The sequence below is a fragment of the Haemaphysalis longicornis genome, unplaced genomic scaffold, assembly GCF_048455015.1.
Source record: "Haemaphysalis longicornis isolate Haplotype H1 unplaced genomic scaffold, Haemaphysalis longicornis Haplotype H1 scaffold_15, whole genome shotgun sequence".
NCBI lineage: Eukaryota > Metazoa > Arthropoda > Arachnida > Ixodida > Ixodidae > Haemaphysalis > Haemaphysalis longicornis.
In genome coordinates this window covers 23,722,470-23,743,521 of record NW_027526257.1, presented here as the reverse complement: position 1 = coordinate 23,743,521, position 21,052 = coordinate 23,722,470, and the positions used below count along the sequence as shown (strand labels likewise).

Genomic DNA, 21,052 nt, shown 5'->3' with positions numbered 1-21,052 from the left:
CGCGCATTGTAAAGCAGCGTCCCCAAATTAGCTGATTGAAAGCAACTGCTCCGCGTGTTACCCGCCTGTAGAGACAGCGCATCACCTTGATAATGGCATCCATGGAAGGAGCAGCGACAGCAAGATTCGCGGGGCGCGTGTGCAGATAAGGCGCAAACTCGGTCTCGATTTCTTTTTTCTTTCTTTTGTTTATTTCACTCTGGCTAACTCAGAGGCAGCCTGTTTGAGGGCCCTGCTTTACGATGCGCGCGGAGGCGCCATCCCGTGGTATTTTTTATATTTCGCGGGTTGTCTTTATCAGTCAAAATAAATGTGTACGAATTAGTTCGTCGCTGAAAATACCGCTAATAGATGCCCCTCGTGGGTACCTACAAGAGCCTCATTGACCCTTTAATAATTAGGACAGTACTTTTCTAATTAGATAATTATTTATAATTAATTAATTAGGTCTCACTAACGAAAAAAATACTGCCCGCTTCTCCACAGTACTGCAAACATTATCCACTAGGTTTTCTTCGAGTTACGCCATTACTCTTTTTTAAAATCTTGGTGCATGATAGCTGGGACACCCTGTATAGGGGAAATGCAGTTTTTTTAACTATGGAGCAAGAATAAGATGCGATACGACAACGTTTACTTCCTCCAGAAGAAACTGGAAGGCCGCCCACGCTAAAACTAGATGAAGACAGTTTGACAAATGCCCGCAAATCCTCTCTTGGCAGAGACAAAAAAGGACACTCATAACGAAAGCGAATTAATGAGTACAATCTTGGTATGTAGTAATAAAACACTAGAAGCTGAATTCGAAATATTTTTCAGGAATTACGGTTATAAAATTTACCGTTGCTACAAATGAACCAGGAAAGACCGTTCTACACACTGAAAACATGAAACAACAGCAATAGCACATCAATACAAAACATCAGCAATGAATGCAACAGGGATGGAAACTGCAAGTTGACGAAGTAATGCCGCAATTGTTTGCGGGAAATGTGACTTGTATGGCACGTGTGCATTTAAAGTGGGGGAGAATGTTTAAATGTTGAGCCCTATATTTAAATTATTTCGGAATCGCAGAACTACACATTGTGCTGTGCTACTTGCACGTGATACAGCATCCCTTGCTGCCAGGAATGAGACTGATACTAAAACGCTTTTTAGGGCGATTGGTGCAGGAACAATTGCAATTAAAACACGAAACCTGTAAAAGTTGCTGACTTTGAAATTATTATATATCGGGGGAAAAATTAATGTTGACGACAAATGCGGAATATTGGCGATGTTACGTAACATTTTCTTTTGCCACCACAAAATTTTTATTTCATATGTCTTATTTGTAGTAACACAAACAAGTCTACAATAGTTAACATGCGATGCAAATATTGCGTTTTAAATTTTCAATTTGGCCGGTGCAGGAATAAAATCCCAGCATCGGGATAAAGTTCTGATGACTGAAAACAGTTTATTACAAAGGTTAACTATGTGAGTATCCAAACCTAGTGGTGCAGAAAATGTAGAGCCTCGAAATTTGTGTTCGCCTAATATGTATAACTTTATTCTCATAAATTATGTTACTTTGCATGTCAAGCATTTTACTTTAAACCTCAATAAAACTACTTTATTCTTGGTGGAATTTGGTTTTTTGACAGCGAACCTTTATTTCTGTGTCATTTCTACGAGCCCCTCATTTCATATTCTGATTCGCTACATGCATAGCGAGGGCCTTCGTTATCGCAGTCTTGGTGCCATAGGAAGCTTAAAAGGGTTCAACGCTGGTTGAATACTCTCGACATGTCGTAGACAATCGAGTCACGGCCGGGGAATAAAAAGAAGGTCCCCTTCACCCCAAGAAGTCGCAGTGGCTTTGGCTATCACCCACAAGCATAGGAAAAAATTACTTTGACATACATACCACAGAAAGCGGAGGGGAAAATCGCCCCGCTGGTCGTGTAGTGGTCATCGCACCAGACCGCTATTCTTGATGTCGATGGGTTCGGAACCCATCTGGCGGAAATTTCCTCTCCACTTTCTTTCCAAATTCCTTATCTGTTTCGATGACCTAAAACCTCCTCCACTTTGCTTTCCGAGGTTTTCTTGACCGCCAGCCTTGATTTCTGTGTTATTTCTACGAGCCCCTTATTTCCTGTTTGAATTCACTACATGCATAGCGAGGGCCTCTTTTCTGGCAGTATAGGTGCCTAGGAAGCTTAAGAGGGTTAAACGCTGGCTGACCACTCTCAAAATGTCGTACACAATCGAGTCACTGCCCGGGGAATAAAAAGAAGGTCCCCTTCACTCCGAGGAGTCGGGGTGGTGCTGGCTACCACCCCCAAGCACAGAAATGAATTACTTTAAAAATTCCTTGAAAAGCGGAGGGAAAAATCGCCCCGCCGGTAGCGTAGTGGTCATCGCACCCAACCGTATTCTGGAGTTCGTGGGTTTGGCTCTCACCTGGCGGGAATTTTCTCACCGCTTTCTTTCTTTCTTTCCAAATTCTTTTTCTGTTTCAATGACCTACAACATCCGCTCCTTTGCTTTCCGAGGTTTTTTTTTACTCTTAACCTTTATTTCTGTGTTATTTCTACGCTCCCCTTATTTCCTATTCTGATTCGCTACGTGCGTTCCCAGGGCCTTATTTCTGGGAGTCTTGCTGCCATAGGAAGCTTAAGAGGATTCAACGCTGGTTGACCACTCTCGTCATGTCATAGACAATAGAGTCGCGGCCAGGGGATTAAAAAGAAGGGCCCCTTCACCCCGAGAAGTCGCAGTGGCTCTGGCTACCACCACCAAGCACAAGAAAAATTGTTTTGACATAAATACTCCAGAAAGCGGAGGGGAAAATCGCCCCGCCGGTCGCGTAGTGGTCGTCGCGCCAGACCGGTATTCTGGACGTCGTGGGTTCAGTTCCCTCCTGGCGGGAATTTTTTCTCCACTTTTTTTTTCTTTCCAAATTGTTAATCTGTTTCAATGACCTACAACTTCCTCCCCTAGGCTTTTCAAGGTTTTTCTGACTGAAAACCTTTATTTCTCTCTTAATTCTACCAGCCCCTTATTTGGTATTCTGATTCCCTACATGCATAGCGAGGGCCTCAGTTTTGCCAGAGTGGTGCCTTAGGGAGCTCAAGAGGGTTCTACACGGGTTGACCACTATCGAAATGTCGTAGACAATCGAGTCACGTCCCGGGGATCAAAAAGAAGGTCCCCTTTACCCAGAGGAGTCGGAGTGGCGCTGGGTACCAACCCCAAGAACAAGAAAAAATTACTTTGACATAAATACTCCAGAAAGCGGAGGGGAAAATCGCCTCGCCGGTCGCGTAGTGATCTTCGCACCAGACCGGTATTCTGGATGTCGTGGGTTCGGCTCCCACGTGGCGGAAATTTTAGATGCGACGCTCAGAGCATCTCTTGTCGGCAGCCTTGTCCTTCCTACGTGCTTCCGTTGTCCGCAGCCACTCCCCCTTCTACTCTCCGATAGCGAACACTCTCTGGCGAGGGGATTGGATTGGATTGGCTTGGCTTGGCTTGGCTTGGATTGGATTTTTATTATATTCGATTGGATTGGATTTGAATTATGTTGGATTGTGTTGCGTGTAAGCAGCGGCAGATGCACTGGCACCGGCGTGTGCCCAGGTGAGAGCGTGTGCGGCCCAGCGCGCTCTCAATCCACCGGTGGGCGGCGCTGCACGTGGTGCAGCCCATGTGCAGTACTTTCTCTCTCCGTGGTTTCCTCTCCTTTGGGTGCGCTGCGCATATATAGTGCCAATAATATAACCGGTGTACCGCTCTCCGGTGGCCTTTCGGTCGACGGTTGCTCTCCGCTGGCGCTTGAACCCTCTCAGCGTCTCATCACACCAGGGTTCCCTCGAGGGTAGGAGGGCGTAATTTTTCTTTTCCCTTTCTTTCTTTCTTTCCATATTACTTATCGGTTTCAATTACCTTCAACATCTTCTCCTTTGCTTTCCGAGAATTTACTGACTGTCAACCTTTATTTCTGTGTCATATGTACGAGCCCCTTATTTCCTATTCTGATTCGCTACGTGCATTGCGTAGGAATCTTTGCTGGCAGTCTTGGTGTAATAGGGAGCTTAAGAGGGTTCAACGCTGGTTGACCACTCTCGACATGCCGTAAACAATTGAGTCACGCCCCGGGGAATAAAAAGAAGGCCCCCTTCACCCAAAGGAGTCGGAGTGGCGCTGGGTGCCACCCCCAAGCACAGAAAAAAATTACTTTAAAAAACGTCATTAAAAAGCGGAGTGGAAAATCGCCCCGCCGGTGGCGTAGTGGTCGTCGCACCAGACCGTATTCCGGAAGTCGTGGGTTCTGCTCTCACCTGGCGGGAATTTTCTCTCCGCTTTTTTTCTTTCTTTCAAAATTCTGTATCTGTTTCAATGACATACAACATCCTCCCCTTTGTTTTCGAGGTTTTTTGTACTGCCAACCTCTTTTTTTGTGTTATTTCTACGTGCCCCTTATTTCCTATTCTGATTCGCTACGTGCATTGCCAGGGCCTCTTTTCTGGCCATCTTGGTGCCATAGGTAGCTTTAGAGGGTTCAACGCTGGTTGACCACTCTCGTCATGTCATAGACAATAGATTCACGGCCCGGGGATTAAAAAGAAGGTCCCATTCACCCCGAGAAGTCGCGGTGGCTCTGGCTACCACCCCCAAGCACAGGAAAAAATTACTTTGACATAAATACCCAAGAAAGCGGAGGGCAAAATCGCCCCGACGGTCGCATAGGGGTCGTCGCCCCATACTGGCATTCTGGAGGTCGCGGGTTCAGTTCCTACCTGCCGGGAATATTCTCTCCGCTTTCTTTCTTTCTTTCCAAATTCATTGTCGGTTTCAATGACCTACAAAATTCTCCCCTTTGCTTTCCGAGGTTTTTTTGACTGCCAACATTTATTTCTGTGTTATTTCTACCCGCCCCTTATTTGCAATTCTGATTCCCTACATGCATACCGAGGACCTCTGTTCTGGCAGTCTCAGTGCCATAGGGAGCTTAAGAAGGTTCAACACGGGTTGACCACTATCGAAATGTCGTAGACAATCGAGTCACATCCCGGGGATAAAAAAGGAGGTCCCCTTTACCCCGAGGAGTCGGAGTGGCGCTGGGTACCAACCCCAAGCACAAGAAAAAATTACTTTGACATAAATACTCCAGAAAGCGGAGGGGAAAATCGCCTCGCCGGTCGCCTAGTGGTCTTCGCACCAGACCGGTATTCTGGATGTCGTGGGTTCACTTCCAACCTGGCGGGATTTTTTCTCCAGTTTTTTTTCTTACTTTCCAAATTCTTTATCTGTTTCATTGACCTACAACTTCCTCCCCTAGGCTTTTCAAGGTTTTTATAACTGCCAAACCTAAATTCTGTGTTAATTGTACGAGCTTATCTTTTCCTATTCTGATTCGCTACATCCATAGCGAGGGCCTCTTTTCTGGCAGTCTTGGTGTCATAGGGAGCTTAGGAGGGTTCAACGCTGGTTGACCACTCTCGACATGTCGTAGACAATCGAGTCACGTCCCGGGGATCAAAAAGAAGGTCCTCTTTACCCCGAGGAGTCGGAGTGGCGCTGGGTACCACCACCAAGCAAAGGGAAAGATTACTTTGACAGAAATACCCAAGGAAGCGGAGGGGAACATCTCCCCGCCGGCAGCGTAGTGGTCATCGCACCAGACCAATATTCTGGAGGTCGTGAGTTCGGATCTCACCTGGGGGTATTTTCTCTCTGCTTTCTTTCTTTCTTTACAAATTTTTTATCTGTGTCAATGACCTACAACATCCTTCCCTTTGCTTTCCGAGGATTTTTTGACTGCCAACCATTATTTCTTTGTTATTTCTACCAGCCCCTTAATTGCTACTATGATTCCCTACAAGCATAGCGAGGTCTTTTCTTCTGGCAGTCTTGGCGCCATAAGGAGCTTGAGGCGTTCAACGCTGGTTGACCTAATCGCGACATTTCGTAGACAATCGAGTCACACCCGGGTTTTTAAAAAAAGGTCCCCTTCACCAAGAGAAGTTGCAGTGGCTCGGGCTACCAACCCAAGCACAGGAAAAAACTACTTTGACATTATTACCCCAGTAAGCTGAGGGGAAAATCGCCCCGCCGGTCGCGTAGCGGTCGTGCCACAAGACCGGTATTCTGGAGGTGGTGGGTTCAGTTCCCACCTGGCGGGAATTTTCTCTCCGCTTTCTTTCTTTCTTTCCAAATTCTTTATCTGTTTCAATGACCTACACCTTCCTCCCTTTTGCTTTCCGTGGTTTTTTTGACTGCCGACCTTCAGTTCTGTGTTATTTCTACGATCCCCTTATTTGCGATTCTGATTCCCTCCATGCATACCGAGGGCCTCTGTTCTGGCAGTCTCGGTGCCGTAGTGAGCCTAGCAGCGTTCAACGCTGGTTCACGACTCTCGACATGGCTTAGAAAATCGAGTCACGCCCCAGGGAATAAAAAGAAGGTCCCCTTCTCCCCGAGAAGTCGCAGTGGCTCTGGCTACTACCCCAAGCACAAGAAAAAATCACATTGACATAAATACTCCAGAAAGCAGAGGGGAAAATCGCCCCGCCGGTCGCGTAGTGGTAGTCGCACCAGACCGGTATTCTGGACGTCGTGGGTTCAGTTCCCTCCTGGCGGGAGTTTTTTCTCCACTTTTTTTTCATTCTTTCCAAATTCTTAATCTGTTTCAATAACCTACAACTTCCTCCAATAGGCTTTTCAAGGTTTTTCTGACTGAAAACCTTTATTTCTCTGTTATTTCTACCAGCCCCGTATTTGCTATTCTGATTCCCTACATGCATAGCGAGGGCCTCAGTTCTGGCAGTCTTGGTGCCATAGGGAGCTTAAGAGGGTTGAACGCTCGTTGACCACTCTCGACGTGTCGTAGAGAATCGAGTCACTCCCCAGGGATTAAAAAGAAGGCCCCCTTCACCCCGAGGAGTCGGAGTGGTGCTGGCTACCATTTCCAAGCACAGGAAAAAATTACTTTGACATAAATACCCCAAATTGCGGAGAGGAAAATGTCCAGCCGGACGCGTAGTGGTCATCGCTCCAGACCGTATTTTGGAGGTCGTGGGTTCGTCTACCACGTGGCGGAAATTTTAGATGCGACTCTCGGAGCATCTCTTGTCGGCGGCCCTGTACTTCCTATGTGCTTCCGTTGTCCGCAGCCACTCGCCCGCTCTTTTCTCCGATAGCGAACACTCTCTGGCGAGGGATTGAATTGGATTGGCTTGGCTTGGCTTGGCTTGGATTGGTTTTGGATTAGATTGGATTGGATTGGATTTGAATTATGTTAGATTGTGTTGGGTCACAGCCGCGGCAGATGCACTGGCGCCAGCGTGTGCCCAGGTAAGAGCGTGTGAGGCCCAGCGCGCTCTCACTCCACCGGTGGGCGGCTGCGCTTATATATTGCCAATAATATACCCGTGTGCCACTCTCCGGTGGCCTTTCGGTCGACGATTGCTCTCCGCTTGCGCTTGAACCCCCTCAGCGTCGCATCACACCAGGGTTCCCGCGAAGGGAAGAGGGCGTTTTTTTTCTCTTCCCTTTCTTTCTTTCGTTCCATATTTCTTATCGGTTTCAATTACCTACAACATCTTCCCCTTTGCTTTCCGAGGTTTTACTGACTGCCAACCTTTATTTCTGTGTCATATCTACTAGCCCCTTATTTCCTATTCTGATTCGCTACGTGCATTGCGTAGGACTCTTTGCTGGCAGTCTTGGTGTTATAGGAGCTTAAGAGGGTTCAACGCTGGTTGACCACTCTCGACATGCCGTAAACAATTGAGTCACGCCCCGGGGAATAAAAAGAAGGCCCCCTTCACCTGGAGGACTCGGAGTGGCGCTGGCTACCACCCCCAAGCACAGAAAAAAATTACTTTAAAAACTTCCTTAATAAGCGGAGGCGAAAATCGCCCCGCCGGCAGCGTAGTGGTCGTCGCACCAGAGCGTATTCTGGAAGTCGTGGGTTCTGCTCTCACCTGGCATGAATTTTCTCTCCACTTTCTTTATTTCTTTCAAAATTCTTAATCGGTTTCGATGACCTACAACATCCTCCCCATTGCTTTCCGAGGTTTTTTGGACTGCCAACCTCTTTTTTGTGTTATTTCTACGAGCCCCTTATTTCCTATTCTCATTCGCTACGTGCATTGCCAGGGCCTCTTTTCTGTCAGTCTTGGTGCCATAGGTAGCTTAACAGGGTTCAACGCTGGTTGACCACTCTCGTCATGTCATAGACAATAGAGTCACGGCCCGGGGATTAAAAAGAAGGTCCCATTCACCCCGAGAAGTCGCGGTGGCTCTGGCTACCACCCCCAAGCACAGGAAAAAATTACTTTGACATAAATACCCAAGAAAGCGGAGGGCAAAATCGCCCCGCCGGTCGCATAGGGGTCGTCGCCCCATACTGGCATTCTGGAGGTCGCGGGTTCAGTTCCTACCTGGCGGGAATTTTCTCTCCGCTTTCTTTCTTTCTTTCCAAATTCATTGTCGGTTACAATGACCTACAAAATCCTCCCCTTTGCTTTCCGAGGTTTTTTTGACTGCCAACATTTATTTCTGTGTTATTTCTACCCGCCCCTTATTTGAAATTCTGATTCCCTACATGCATACCGAGGACCTCTGTTCTGGCAGTCTCAGTGCCATCGGAGCTCAAGAGGGTTCAACACGGGTTGACCACTATCGAAATGTCGTAGACAATCGAGTCACGTCCCGGGGATCAAAAAGAAGGTCCCCTTTACCCCGAGGAGTCGGAGTGGCGCTGGGTACCAACCCCAAGCACAAGAAATAATTACTTTGACATAAATACTCCAGAAAGCGGAGGGGAAAATCGCCTCACTGGTCGCGTAGTGGTCTTCGCACCAGACCGGTATTCTGGATGTCGTGGGTTCACTTCCAACCTGGCGGGATTTTTTCTCCAGTTTTTTTTCTTATTTTCCAAATTCTTTATCTGTTTCATTGACCTACAACTTCCTCCCCTAGGCTTTTCAAGGTGTTTATGACTGCCAAACTTAAATTCTGTGTTAATTGTACGAGCTTATCTTTTCCTATTCTGATTCGCTACATCCATAGCGAGGGCCTCTTTTCTGGCAGTCTTGGTGTCATACGGAGCTTAGGAGGGTTCAACGCTGGTTGACCACTCTCGACATGTCGTAGACAATCGAGTCACGTCCCGGGGATCAAAAAGAAGGTCCTCTTTACACCGAGGAGTCGGAGTGGCGCTGGGTACCACCACCAAGCAAAGGGAAAGATTACTTTGACAGAAATACCCAAGGAAGCGGAGGGGAACGTCTCCCCGCCGGTAGCGTAGTGGTCATCGCACCAGACCAATATTCTGGAGGTCGTGGGTTCGGATCTCACCTGGGGGTATTTTCTCTCTGCTTTCTTTCTTTCTTTACAAATTTTTTATCTGTGTCAATGACCTACAACATCCTTCCCTTTGCTTTCCGATGATTTTTTGACTGCCAACCATTATTTCTTTGTTATATCTACCAGCCCCTTAGTTGCTACTATGATTCCCTACAAGCATAGCGAGGGCTTTTCTTCTGGCAGTCTTGGCGCCATAGGGAGCTTAAGGCGTTCAACGCTGGTTGACCACTCGCGGCATTTCGTAGACAATCGAGTCACTCCCGGGTTTTTAAAAAAAGGTCCCCTTCACCAAGAGAAGTGGCAGTGGCTCGGGCTACCAACCCAAGCACAGGAAAAAACTATTTTGACATTATTACCCCAGAAAGCTGAGGGGAAAATCGCCCCGCCGGTCGCGTAGCGGTCGTGCCACAAGACCGGTATTCTGGAGGTGGTGGGTTCAGTTCCCACCTGGCGGGAATTTTCTCTCCGCTTTCTTTCTTTCTTTCCAAATTCTTTATCTGTTTCAATGACCTACACCTTCCTCCCCTTTGCTTTCCGAGGTTTTTTTGACTGCCGACCTTCAGTTCTGTGTTATTTCTACCAGCCCCTTATTTGCGATTCTGATTCCCTCCCTGCATACCGAGGGCCTCTGTTCTGGCAGTCTCGGTGCCATAGGGAGCTTCGAGTCACGCCCCGGGGATTAAAAAGAAGGTCCCCTTCACCCCGAGAAGTCGCAGTGGCTCTGGCTACCAAACCGAAGCACAAAAAAAATTACTTTGACATAAATACTCCAGAAAGCGGAGGGGAAAATCGCCCCGCCGGTGGCGTAGTGGTCGTCGCACCAGACCGGTATTCTGGATGTCGTGGGTTCAGTTCTCACCTAGTGGGAATTTTTCCTCCGCTTTTTTTTCTTTCTTTCCAAATTCTTTATCTGTTTCATTGACCTACAACATCATCCCCTAATCTTTTCAAGGTTTTTCTGACTGCCAACCTTTATTTCTGTGTTAATTGAACAAGCTTACTTTTCCTGTTCTGATTCGCTAAATACATAGCGAGACCCTCATTTCTGGCCGTCTTGGTGTCATAGGGAGCTTAGGAGGGTTCAACGCTGGTAGGCCACTCTCGACATGTCGTTGACAATCGAGTCACGCCCCGGGGATCAAAAAGAAGGTCCCCTTCACCACGAGGAGTCGAAGTGGCGCTGGGTACCACCCCCAAGCACAGGGAAAGATTACTTTGACAGAAATACCCAAGAAAGCAGAGGGGAACATCTCCCTGCCGGCAGCGTAGTGGTCATCGCACCAGACCGATATTCTGGAGGTCGTGGGTTCGGATCCCACCTGGGGGTATTTTCTCTCTGCTTTCTTTCTTTCTTTACAAACTTTTTAGCTGTGTCAATGACCTACATCATCCTCCCCTTTGCTTTCCGAGGATTTATTGACTGCGAACCATTATTTCTGTGTTATTTCTACCAGCCCCAATTGCTATTCTGATTCCCTACAAGCATAGCGAGGGCCTCTGTTCTGGCAGTCTTGGTGCCATAGGGAGCTTAAGGCAGTCAACGCTTGTTGACCACTCTCGACATTTCGTAGACAATCGAGTCACTCCCGGGGATTAAAAAGGTCTCCATCACCAAGAGCAGTCGCAGTGGCTCGGGCTACCAACCCGAGCACAGGAAAAAAACTACTTTGACATTGTTACCCCAGAAAGCTGAGGGGAATATCGCCCCGCCGGTCGCGTAGCGGTTGTAGCACCAGACCGGTATTCTGGAGGTGGTGAGTTCAGATCCTCCTCGCGGGAATTTTCTCTCCACTTTATTCTTTCTTTCCAAATTCCTTATCTCTTTCAATGACCTAAATTTCCTCTACTTTGCTTTCCGAGGTTTTTTTGACTGCCAAACTTTTTTTCTGTGTTATTTGTACGAACTTCTCTTTTCCTATTCTGATTCGCTACGTGCATAAGGACGGCCTTTGTTTTGCCAGTCTTGGTGCCATAGGGAGCCTAAGAGGGTTCAACACTGGTGGACCACTCTCGAAATGTCGTAGACAATAGAGTCACGGCCCGGGGATTAAAAAGAAGGTCCCATTCACCCCGAGAAGTCGCGGTGGCTCTGGCTACCACCCCCAAGCACAGGAAAAAATTACTTTGACATAAATACCCAAGAAAGCGGAGGGCAAAATCGCCCCGCCGGTCGCATAGGGGTCGTCGCCCCATACTGGCATTCTGGAGGTCGCGGGTTCAGTTCCTACCTGGCGGGAATTTTCTCTCCGCTTTCTTTCTTTCTTTCCAAATTCATTGTCGGTTACAATGACCTACAAAATCCTCCCCTTTGCTTTCCGAGGTTTTTTTGACTGCCAACATTTATTTCTGTGTTATTTCTACCCGCCCCTTATTTGCAATTCTGATTCCCTACATGCATACCGAGGACCTCTGTTCTGGCAGTCTCAGTGCCATCGGAGCTCAAGAGGGTTCAACACGGGTTGACCACTATCGAAATGTCGTAGACAATCGAGTCACGTCCCGGGGATCAAAAAGAAGGTCCCCTTTACCCCGAGGAGTCGGAGTGGCGCTGGGTACCAACCCCAAGCACAAGAAATAATTACTTTGACATAAATACTCCAGAAAGCGGAGGGGAAAATCGCCTCACTGGTCGCGTAGTGGTCTTCGCACAAGACCGGTATTCTGGATGTCGTGGGTTCACTTCCAACCTGGCGGGATTTTTTCTCCAGTTTTTTTTCTTATTTTCCAAATTCTTTATCTGTTTCATTGACCTACAACTTCCTCCCCTAGGCTTTTCAAGGTGTTTATGACTGCCAAACTTAAATTCTGTGTTAATTGTACGAGCTTATCTTTTCCTATTCTGATTCGCTACATCCATAGCGAGGGCGTCTTTTCTGGCAGTCTTGGTGTCATACGGAGCTTAGGAGGGTTCAACGCTGGTTGACCACTCTCGACATGTCGTAGACAATCGAGTCACGTCCCGGGGATCAAAAAGAAGGTCCTCTTTACACCGAGGAGTCGGAGTGGCGCTGGGTACCACCACCAAGCAAAGGGAAAGATTACTTTGACAGAAATACCCAAGGAAGCGGAGGGGAACATCTCCCCGCCGGTAGCGTAGTGGTCATCGCACCAGACCAATATTCTGGAGGTCGTGGGTTCGGATCTCACCTGGGGGTATTTTCTCTCTGCTTTCTTTCTTTCTTTACAAATTTTTTATCTGTGTCAATGACCTACAACATCCTTCCCTTTGCTTTCCGATGATTTTTTGACTGCCAACCATTATTTCTTTGTTATATCTACCAGCCCCTTAGTTGCTACTATGATTCCCTACAAGCATAGCGAGGGCTTTTCTTCTGGCAGTCTTGGCGCCATAGGGAGCTTAAGGCGTTCAACGCTGGTTGACCACTCGCGGCATTTCGTAGACAATCGAGTCACTCCCGGGTTTTTAAAAAAAGGTCCCCTTCACCAAGAGAAGTGGCAGTGGCTCGGGCTACCAACCCAAGCACAGGAAAAAACTATTTTGACATTATTACCCCAGAAAGCTGAGGGGAAAATCGCCCCGCCGGTCGCGTAGCGGTCGTGCCACAAGACCGGTATTCTGGAGGTGGTGGGTTCAGTTCCCACCTGGCGGGAATTTTCTCTCCGCTTTCTTTCTTTCTTTCCAAATTCTTTATCTGTTTCAATGACCTACACCTTCCTCCCCTTTGCTTTCCGAGGTTTTTTTGACTGCCGACCTTCAGTTCTGTGTTATTTCTACCAGCCCCTTATTTGCGATTCTGATTCCCTCCCTGCATACCGAGGGCCTCTGTTCTGGCAGTCTCGGTGCCATAGGGAGCTTCGAGTCACGCCCCGGGGATTAAAAAGAAGGTCCCCTTCACCCCGAGAAGTCGCAGTGGCTCTGGCTACCAAACCGAAGCACAAAAAAAATTACTTTGACATAAATACTCCAGAAAGCGGAGGGGAAAATCGCCCCGCCGGTGGCGTAGTGGTCGTCGCACCAGACCGGTATTCTGGATGTGGTGGGTTCAGTTCTCACCTAGTGGGAATTTTTCCTCCGCTTTTTTTTCTTTCTTTCCAAATTCTTTATCTGTTTCATTGACCTACAACATCATCCCCTAATCTTTTCAAGGTTTTTCTGACTGCCAACCTTTATTTCTGTGTTAATTGAACAAGCTTACTTTTCCTGTTCTGATTCGCTACATACATAGCGAGACCCTCATTTCTGGCCGTCTTGGTGTCATAGGGAGCTTAGGAGGGTTCAACGCTGGTAGGCCACTCTCGACATGTCGTTGACAATCGAGTCACGCCCCGGTGATCAAAAAGAAGGTCCCCTTCACCACGAGGAGTCGAAGTGGCGCTGGGTACCACCCCCAAGCACAGGGAAAGATTACTTTGACAGAAATACCCAAGAAAGCAGAGGGGAACATCTCCCTGCCGGCAGCGTAGTGGTCATCGCACCAGACCGATATTCTGGAGGTCGTGGGTTCGGATCCCACCTGGGGGTATTTTCTCTCTGCTTTCTTTCTTTCTTTACAAACTTTTTAGCTGTGTCAATGACCTACAACATCCTCCCCTTTGCTTTCCGAGGATTTATTGACTGCGAACCATTATTTCTGTGTTATTTCTACCAGCCCCAATTGCTATTCTGATTCCCTACAAGCATAGCGAGGGCCTCTGTTCTGGCAGTCTTGGTGCCATAGGGAGCTTAAGGCAGTCAACGCTTGTTGACCACTCTCGACATTTCGTAGACAATCGAGTCACTCCCGGGGATTAAAAAGGTCTCCATCACCAAGAGCAGTCGCAGTGGCTCGGGCTACCAACCCGAGCACAGGAAAAAAACTACTTTGACATTGTTACCCCAGAAAGCTGAGGGGAATATCGCCCCGCCGGTCGCGTAGCGGTTGTAGCACCAGACCGGTATTCTGGAGGTGGTGAGTTCAGATCCCTCCTCGCGGGAATTTTCTCTCCACTTTATTCTTTCTTTCCAAATTCCTTATCTCTTTCAATGACCTCAATTTCCTCTACTTTGCTTTCCGAGGTTTTTTTGACTGCCAAACTTTTTTTCTGTGTTATTTGTACGAACTTCTCTTTTCCTATTCTGATTCGCTACGTGCATAGAGACGGCCTTTGTTTTGGCAGTCTTGGTGCCATAGGGAGCCTAAGAGGGTTCAACACTGGTGGACCACTCTCGAAATGTCGTAGACAATAGAGTCACGGCCCGGGGATTAAAAAGAAGGTCCCATTCACCCCGAGAAGTCGCGGTGGCTCTGGCTACCACCCCCAAGCACAGGAAAAAATTACTTTGACATAAATACCCAAGAAAGCGGAGGGCAAAATCGCCCCGCCGGTCGCATAGGGGTCGTCGCCCCATACTGGCATTCTGGAGGTCGCGGGTTCAGTTCCTACCTGGCGGGAATTTTCTCTCCGCTTTCTTTCTTTCTTTCCAAATTCATTGTCGGTTACAATGACCTACAAAATCCTCCCCTTTGCTTTCCGAGGTTTTTTTGACTGCCAACATTTATTTCTGTGTTATTTCTACCTGCCCCTTATTTGCAATTCTGATTCCCTACATGCATACCGAGGACCTCTGTTCTGGTAGTCTCAGTGCCATAGGGAGCTCAAGAGGGTTCAACACGGGTTGACCACTATCGAAATGTCGTAGACAATCGAGTCACGTCCCGGGGATCAAAAAGAAGGTCCCCTTTACCCCGAGGAGTCGGAGTGGCGCTGGGTACCAACCCCAAGCACAAGAAATAATTACTTTGACATAAATACTCCAGAAAGCGGAGGGGAAAATCGCCTCACTGGTCGCGTAGTGGTCTTCGCACCAGACCGGTATTCTGGATGTCGTGGGTTCACTTCCAACCTGGCGGGATTTTTTCTCCAGTTTTTTTTCTTATTTTCCAAATTCTTTATCTGTTTCATTGACCTACAACTTCCTCCCCTAGGCTTTTCAAGGTGTTTATGACTGCCAAACTTAAATTCTGTGTTAATTGTACGAGCTTATCTTTTCCTATTCTGATTCGCTACATCCATAGCGAGGGCGTCTTTTCTGGCAGTCTTGGTGTCATACGGAGCTTAGGAGGGTTCAACGCTGGTTGACCACTCTCGACATGTCGTAGACAATCGAGTCACGTCCCGGGGATCAAAAAGAAGGTCCTCTTTACACCGAGGAGTCGGAGTGGCGCTGGGTACCACCACCAAGCAAAGGGAAAGATTACTTTGACAGAAATACCCAAGGAAGCGGAGGGGAACATCTCCCCGCCGGTAGCGTAGTGGTCATCGCACCAGACCAATATTCTGGAGGTCGTGGGTTCGGATCTCACCTGGGGGTATTTTCTCTCTGCTTTCTTTCTTTCTTTACAAATTTTTTATCTGTGTCAATGACCTACAACATCCTTCCCTTTGCTTTCCGATGATTTTTTGACTGCCAACCATTATTTCTTTGTTATATCTACCAGCCCCTTAGTTGCTACTATGATTCCCTACAAGCATAGCGAGGGCTTTTCTTCTGGCAGTCTTGGCGCCATAGGGAGCTTAAGGCGTTCAACGCTGGTTGACCACTCGCGGCATTTCGTAGACAATCGAGTCACTCCCGGGTTTTTAAAAAAAGGTCCCCTTCACCAAGAGAAGTGGCAGTGGCTCGGGCTACCAACCCAAGCACAGGAAAAAACTATTTTGACATTATTACCCCAGAAAGCTGAGGGGAAAATCGCCCCGCCGGTCGCGTAGCGGTCGTGCCACAAGACCGGTATTCTGGAGGTGGTGGGTTCAGTTCCCACCTGGCGGGAATTTTCTCTCCGCTTTCTTTCTTTCTTTCCAAATTCTTTATCTGTTTCAATGACCTACACCTTCCTCCCCTTTGCTTTCCGAGGTTTTTTTGACTGCCGACCTTCAGTTCTGTGTCATTTCTACCAGCCCCTTATTTGCGATTCTGATTCCCTCCCTGCATACCGAGGGCCTCTGTTCTGGCAGTCTCGGTGCCATAGGGAGCTTCGAGTCACGCCCCGGGGATTAAAAAGAAGGTCCCCTTCACCCCGAGAAGTCGCAGTGGCTCTGGCTACCAAACCGAAGCACAAAAAAAATTACTTTGACATAAATACTCCAGAAAGCGGAGGGGAAAATCGCCCCGCCGGTGGCGTAGTGGTCGTCGCACCAGACCGGTATTCTGGATGTCGTGGGTTCAGTTCTCACCTAGTGGGAATTTTTCCTCCGCTTTTTTTTCTTTCTTTCCAAATTCTTTATCTGTTTCATTGACCTACAACATCATCCCCTAATCTTTTCAAGGTTTTTCTGACTGCCAACCTTTATTTCTGTGTTAATTGAACAAGCTTACTTTTCCTGTTCTGATTCGCTACATACATCGCGAGACCCTCATTTCTGGCCGTCTTGGTGTCATAGGGAGCTTAGGAGGGTTCAACGCTGGTAGGCCACTCTCGACATGTCGTTGACAATCGAGTCACGCCCCGGGGATCAAAAAGAAGGTCCCCTTCACCACGAGGAGTCGAAGTGGCGCTGGGTACCACCCCCAAGCACAGGGAAAGATTACTTTGACAGAAATACCCAAGAAAGCAGAGGGGAACATCTCCCTGCCGGCAGCGTAGTGGTCATCGCTCCAGACCGATATTCTGGAGGTCGTGGGTTCGGATCCCACCTGGGGGTATTTTCTCTCTGCTTTCTTTCTTTCTTAACAAACTTTTTAGCTGTGTCAATGACCTACAACATCCTCCCCTTTGCTTTCCGAGGATTTATTGACTGCGAACCATTATTTCTGTGTTATTTCTACCAGCCCCAATTGCTATTCTGATTCCCTACAAGCATAGCGAGGGCCTCTGTTCTGGCAGTCTTGGTGCCATAGGGAGCTTAAGGCAGTCAACGCTTGTTGACCACTCTCGACATTTCGTAGACAATCGAGTCACTCCCGGGGATTAAAAAGGTCTCCATCACCAAGAGCAGTCGCAGTGGCTCGGGCTACCAACCCGAGCACAGGAAAAAAACTACTTTGACATTGTTACCCCAGAAAGCTGAGGGGAATATCGCCCCGCCGGTCGCGTAGCGGTTGTAGCACCAGACCGGTATTCTGGAGGTGGTGAGTTCAGATCCCTCCTCGCGGGAATTTTCTCTCCACTTTATTCTTTCTTTCCAAATTCCTTATCTCTTTCAATGACCTAAATTTCCTCTACTTTGCTTTCCGAGGTTTTTTTGACTGCCAAACTTTTTTTCTGTGTTATTTGTACGAACTTCTCTTTTCCTATTCTGATTCGCTACGTGCATAGAGACGGCCTTTGTTTTGGCAGTCTTGGTGCCATAGGGAGCCTAAGAGGGTTCAACACTGGTGGACCACTCTCGAAATGTCGTAGACAATCGGGTCACGGCCCGGTGAATAAAAAGAAGGTCCCCTTCACCCAGAGAAGTCGGAGTAGCTCTGGTTACAACCCCCAAGCACAGGAAAAAAATACTTTGACATAAATTTCCTAAAAAGTAGAGGGGAAAATCGCCCCTTCGATAGCGTAGTGGTCATTGTTGTGGATAATGAATAAAAGAGGCAGGGCTGCACGGGCACGCGATTACGGGTATAGCTCGCGCCTCTTGCTCGGGGCAGTTGGTTCGTGATCAGCGCAGCGAAAGGGCGACCGGCTGTCTGGCTCCTTTCTTACGTCGCGATCCGCGACATTCTTGTGCCGCGAAACCCGGGAGCCGACCCACGAGCAGACCTGACTTGACGCGGCGCAGACAGCGAGGACGCAAGGCCTGGAATTCCCGCGAGGCTGCGCCATTCCGCCGGCGTCGTCATCGAATGCTGTCCGCCGCCGCTGCTCGTGCCGAGGACACCGGGTCGCCTGGTTTGGGCGAGTCTCCTGCTATGGACAAGGTCCGCCGCCACCGTGGGGCGGTTCGGGCCGCAATAACCAAGGGGATTGCCACCATTGAATCCCTGCTTCTGGATCCGGCCACGCCTGCTGTTGCTTTTCAAGGACCTCTGAACCTCGTCAACATGAGGTATGAGCAGATGAATGCTCTCGACCAGAATATTCAGGAGGGCCTCAGCGAGGAGGACTTCGAGGCGGATCTGGTTGCCTCGTGGGATTACGACGCTAAGGTGGTGGACATTCGGGCGCGTATCGAGTTTGCCACAAGGCCCGCTGATACACCACACGCCGTCGCTGGAGGTTCCGGAACGGGAGATCGCCCGGACGACGCCCCGAGCACCACCCTGCGTCAGCCGGCGGTCTCTCCCGTTATCACCAGCGCGCGCTTCGCCGCGCTACCCAAGCTGCACATCCCGACATTTTTGGGCGACCGACGGAGCTGGCAAGCGTTTTGGGACCATTTCGATGCCATCATTCACAGCAATCTCGCCTTGGCTCGCATCAAGAAATTCAAGTATCTAACATCGTACTTGACGGGCAAGGCGAAGGCGGAAATCGAAGGGATCCGACTCGCGGAGGCCAACTAGGATGTGGCGATAGGCACCCTCACCGCCCAATTTGGCCGTACCGACCTGCTTGTCGAGGACCATATCGACAGCTTGCACGCCTTGGCCCCTGTGCGGAGCTCTTCAGAGGTCGGAAAACTCCAAAACCTCTACGACCAGATATTCTTCCGTGTAAACGCTCTGAAGAGTCTGGAAGTGGCGGCGACGGAGTGCGCGGTGGTCCTCCATCGTGTACTGATGAAGGCCCTGCCACCCGACCTCGGGATCCTGCACCGGCAGAGGGCTAAGGAGGCATCCTCGTCGGACGGAGCAGCCAGCTCGTCCGGAAGTGCGAGGCAAGTGAGCGAGAGAGCCAGCTCGTCGGAAAGGGCGAAGCAAGTGGACAAAATACTGGACTTCCTGCGCATCCAGGTAGAAGTCCGCGAGGAAGGCCACTTCGACCTTCCCAGGGTTACAGAGCGGTGCCCTCACGAAACGCGCGAGGCCCCAACTTCCGATTGGGGTCTTCCATCGGCTGCGGCCTTACCAGCGGGTGCTTCGCTGCCTCCGACGAGGGCGGAACCACGGTCACAACCATCACAGCGGCAGTGCCCTCTATGTGCGGCAGACCACCGTATAGCAGAGAGCACGGTACCGATGTCACCTCAAGAAAAGCGCCGCAAGTTACGAACCGTGGGACGCTGCTTCCTTTGCGGCACGAAGGATCACTTTGCCCGGTGCTGCAGGCTGTCGAGGTCGTTGGTTTGCGTCCGTTGCTCCAAAGGGCATCTCACAGTTCTATGCAACATAGCACACCCGCCGCAGGCAGCTGCGAATGGAAGAATTCGTATGGCCGAAGGTGGTCAGGTCACCGCGCCGAACGACGGACAGGCAACTCCTAGCGTCACGTCCGCATCGTCCGGGGTCTGCACCGCGGCGCGTATCTACCTGCAAACCGGGAGGGCGTGGGCGATTGGAGCCAGCCACAAGCTGATAGTCCGCATACTGTTGGATTCCGGCAGTCAGCGCACGTTTATTCGGCGTGACCTGTCACGTACACTGCGTTGCCCAGTACAGGGTGTTGAGGACTTGTCGCTCGTTACCTTTGGAGACTCCCGTCCGAGGTCATCCGTGCGAGGCAATCGCGTCGCAATCACTCTGAAGAGTCAGCACGGCGGGAGACGCATCACCATCGAGGCTTTGGAGGTCCCCGAAATTTGCGCGGTGACAAGAACACCTGTAAACGCAGAAGTCCTGAGTAAGATGGCAGGGCGCAACCTGACTGCTGCAGACGTTCGGCTGACGGACACCCACATGGAGGATCGAGTCAGCATCCTCATTGGCTCCGATTCGTTCTGGAAGGTGTCGTCGGGAAGAATATCACGTCTTACCCCTCACCTCACGGCAGCCGAAACAATCTTCGGGTGGACTGTCCAGGGAGCCGACCTTGACAACGGCAGCCATGGCGCATCCGAACCCTCCTGCGCAATGTTCATCACTCACGCGGACCCATTGGGAAGCAACCCCGAGTAGGAGATGGACCCGTCCGATCTGTGGCGCTTATAAGCCATTGGCATCAAGGAAACGGCAGAAGGGCCTGGACTAGACGCCGAGGCCACGAAGCAGTTTGAACGGGAAATCCGCAAGCAGGACTGCGGCACGAAGTCCCACTCCTGATTCAAGAGCCAGAACTGGAGGCCCACCATGACAACCATGCACTTGCGGAGCAGCGATTGCGCATGCAGCTCAGGCGTTTCCGCAGCCGACCGGACTTGTTGTCACAGTATGACAAGGCAATACGTGATTATTTTAAGGAGGGCCATGCGGAGCGAGTACCCGCTCAAGGAACGTGTGGGACGCCGAATACATATTACATGCCGCATCATGAAGTGGTCCGACAAGATGCAGTCACGACTAAACTTCGAGTCGTCTTCGACGCCTCGTAGCACGCACCGGGCCATCCTTCGCCATTGGCTGCTGGGAGCACCGGAGCACCAAACCATTACTCCGCCGTCATCCGGCACGGCAACACCGTGGTGCCCTCTGGTGAGAGCAGGATAGCCGCGGAGGCTTAAAAGGTGGCAAACATTCCCGCTGCGTGCGAGCCGTGCGTTTCTGACCATCGGAACGTCCTTACAGCTGTCGACGAGTCTGACCCGCCAGTGATGCCAGCGGAGAGCACGACAGATTGCACTGAGGCACAAGTGGGTGTACAGAGCCGCCCGCCCTGCGGTGACTGCGTCGTCGTTCAGGACGACCACGAAACTGACCTCTCCAAGGACCCCATGACCA

At 49.6% G+C, this 21,052-nt stretch overlaps 6 non-coding genes across 6 annotated transcripts; all 6 read left to right on the top strand.

Annotated features, from left to right (window-relative positions):
• Window positions 1-9,291: 9,291 nt before the first annotated feature.
• On the top strand, window positions 9,292-9,365 carry Trnai-aau (transfer RNA isoleucine (anticodon AAU)). Its single transcript has one exon. It is a non-coding gene; the product is annotated as a tRNA-Ile (tRNA).
• Window positions 9,366-10,618: 1,253 nt separating this feature from the next.
• Trnai-gau (transfer RNA isoleucine (anticodon GAU)) lies at window positions 10,619-10,693 on the top strand. The gene has a single exon. It is a non-coding gene; the product is annotated as a tRNA-Ile (tRNA).
• Window positions 10,694-12,447: 1,754 nt separating this feature from the next.
• Window positions 12,448-12,521, top strand: Trnai-aau (transfer RNA isoleucine (anticodon AAU)). The gene has a single exon. It is a non-coding gene; the product is annotated as a tRNA-Ile (tRNA).
• Window positions 12,522-13,774: 1,253 nt separating this feature from the next.
• Trnai-gau (transfer RNA isoleucine (anticodon GAU)) lies at window positions 13,775-13,849 on the top strand. Its single transcript has one exon. It is a non-coding gene; the product is annotated as a tRNA-Ile (tRNA).
• Window positions 13,850-15,605: 1,756 nt separating this feature from the next.
• Window positions 15,606-15,679, top strand: Trnai-aau (transfer RNA isoleucine (anticodon AAU)). The gene has a single exon. It is a non-coding gene; the product is annotated as a tRNA-Ile (tRNA).
• Window positions 15,680-16,932: 1,253 nt separating this feature from the next.
• Trnai-gau (transfer RNA isoleucine (anticodon GAU)) lies at window positions 16,933-17,007 on the top strand. The gene has a single exon. It is a non-coding gene; the product is annotated as a tRNA-Ile (tRNA).
• Window positions 17,008-21,052: the final 4,045 nt, after the last annotated feature.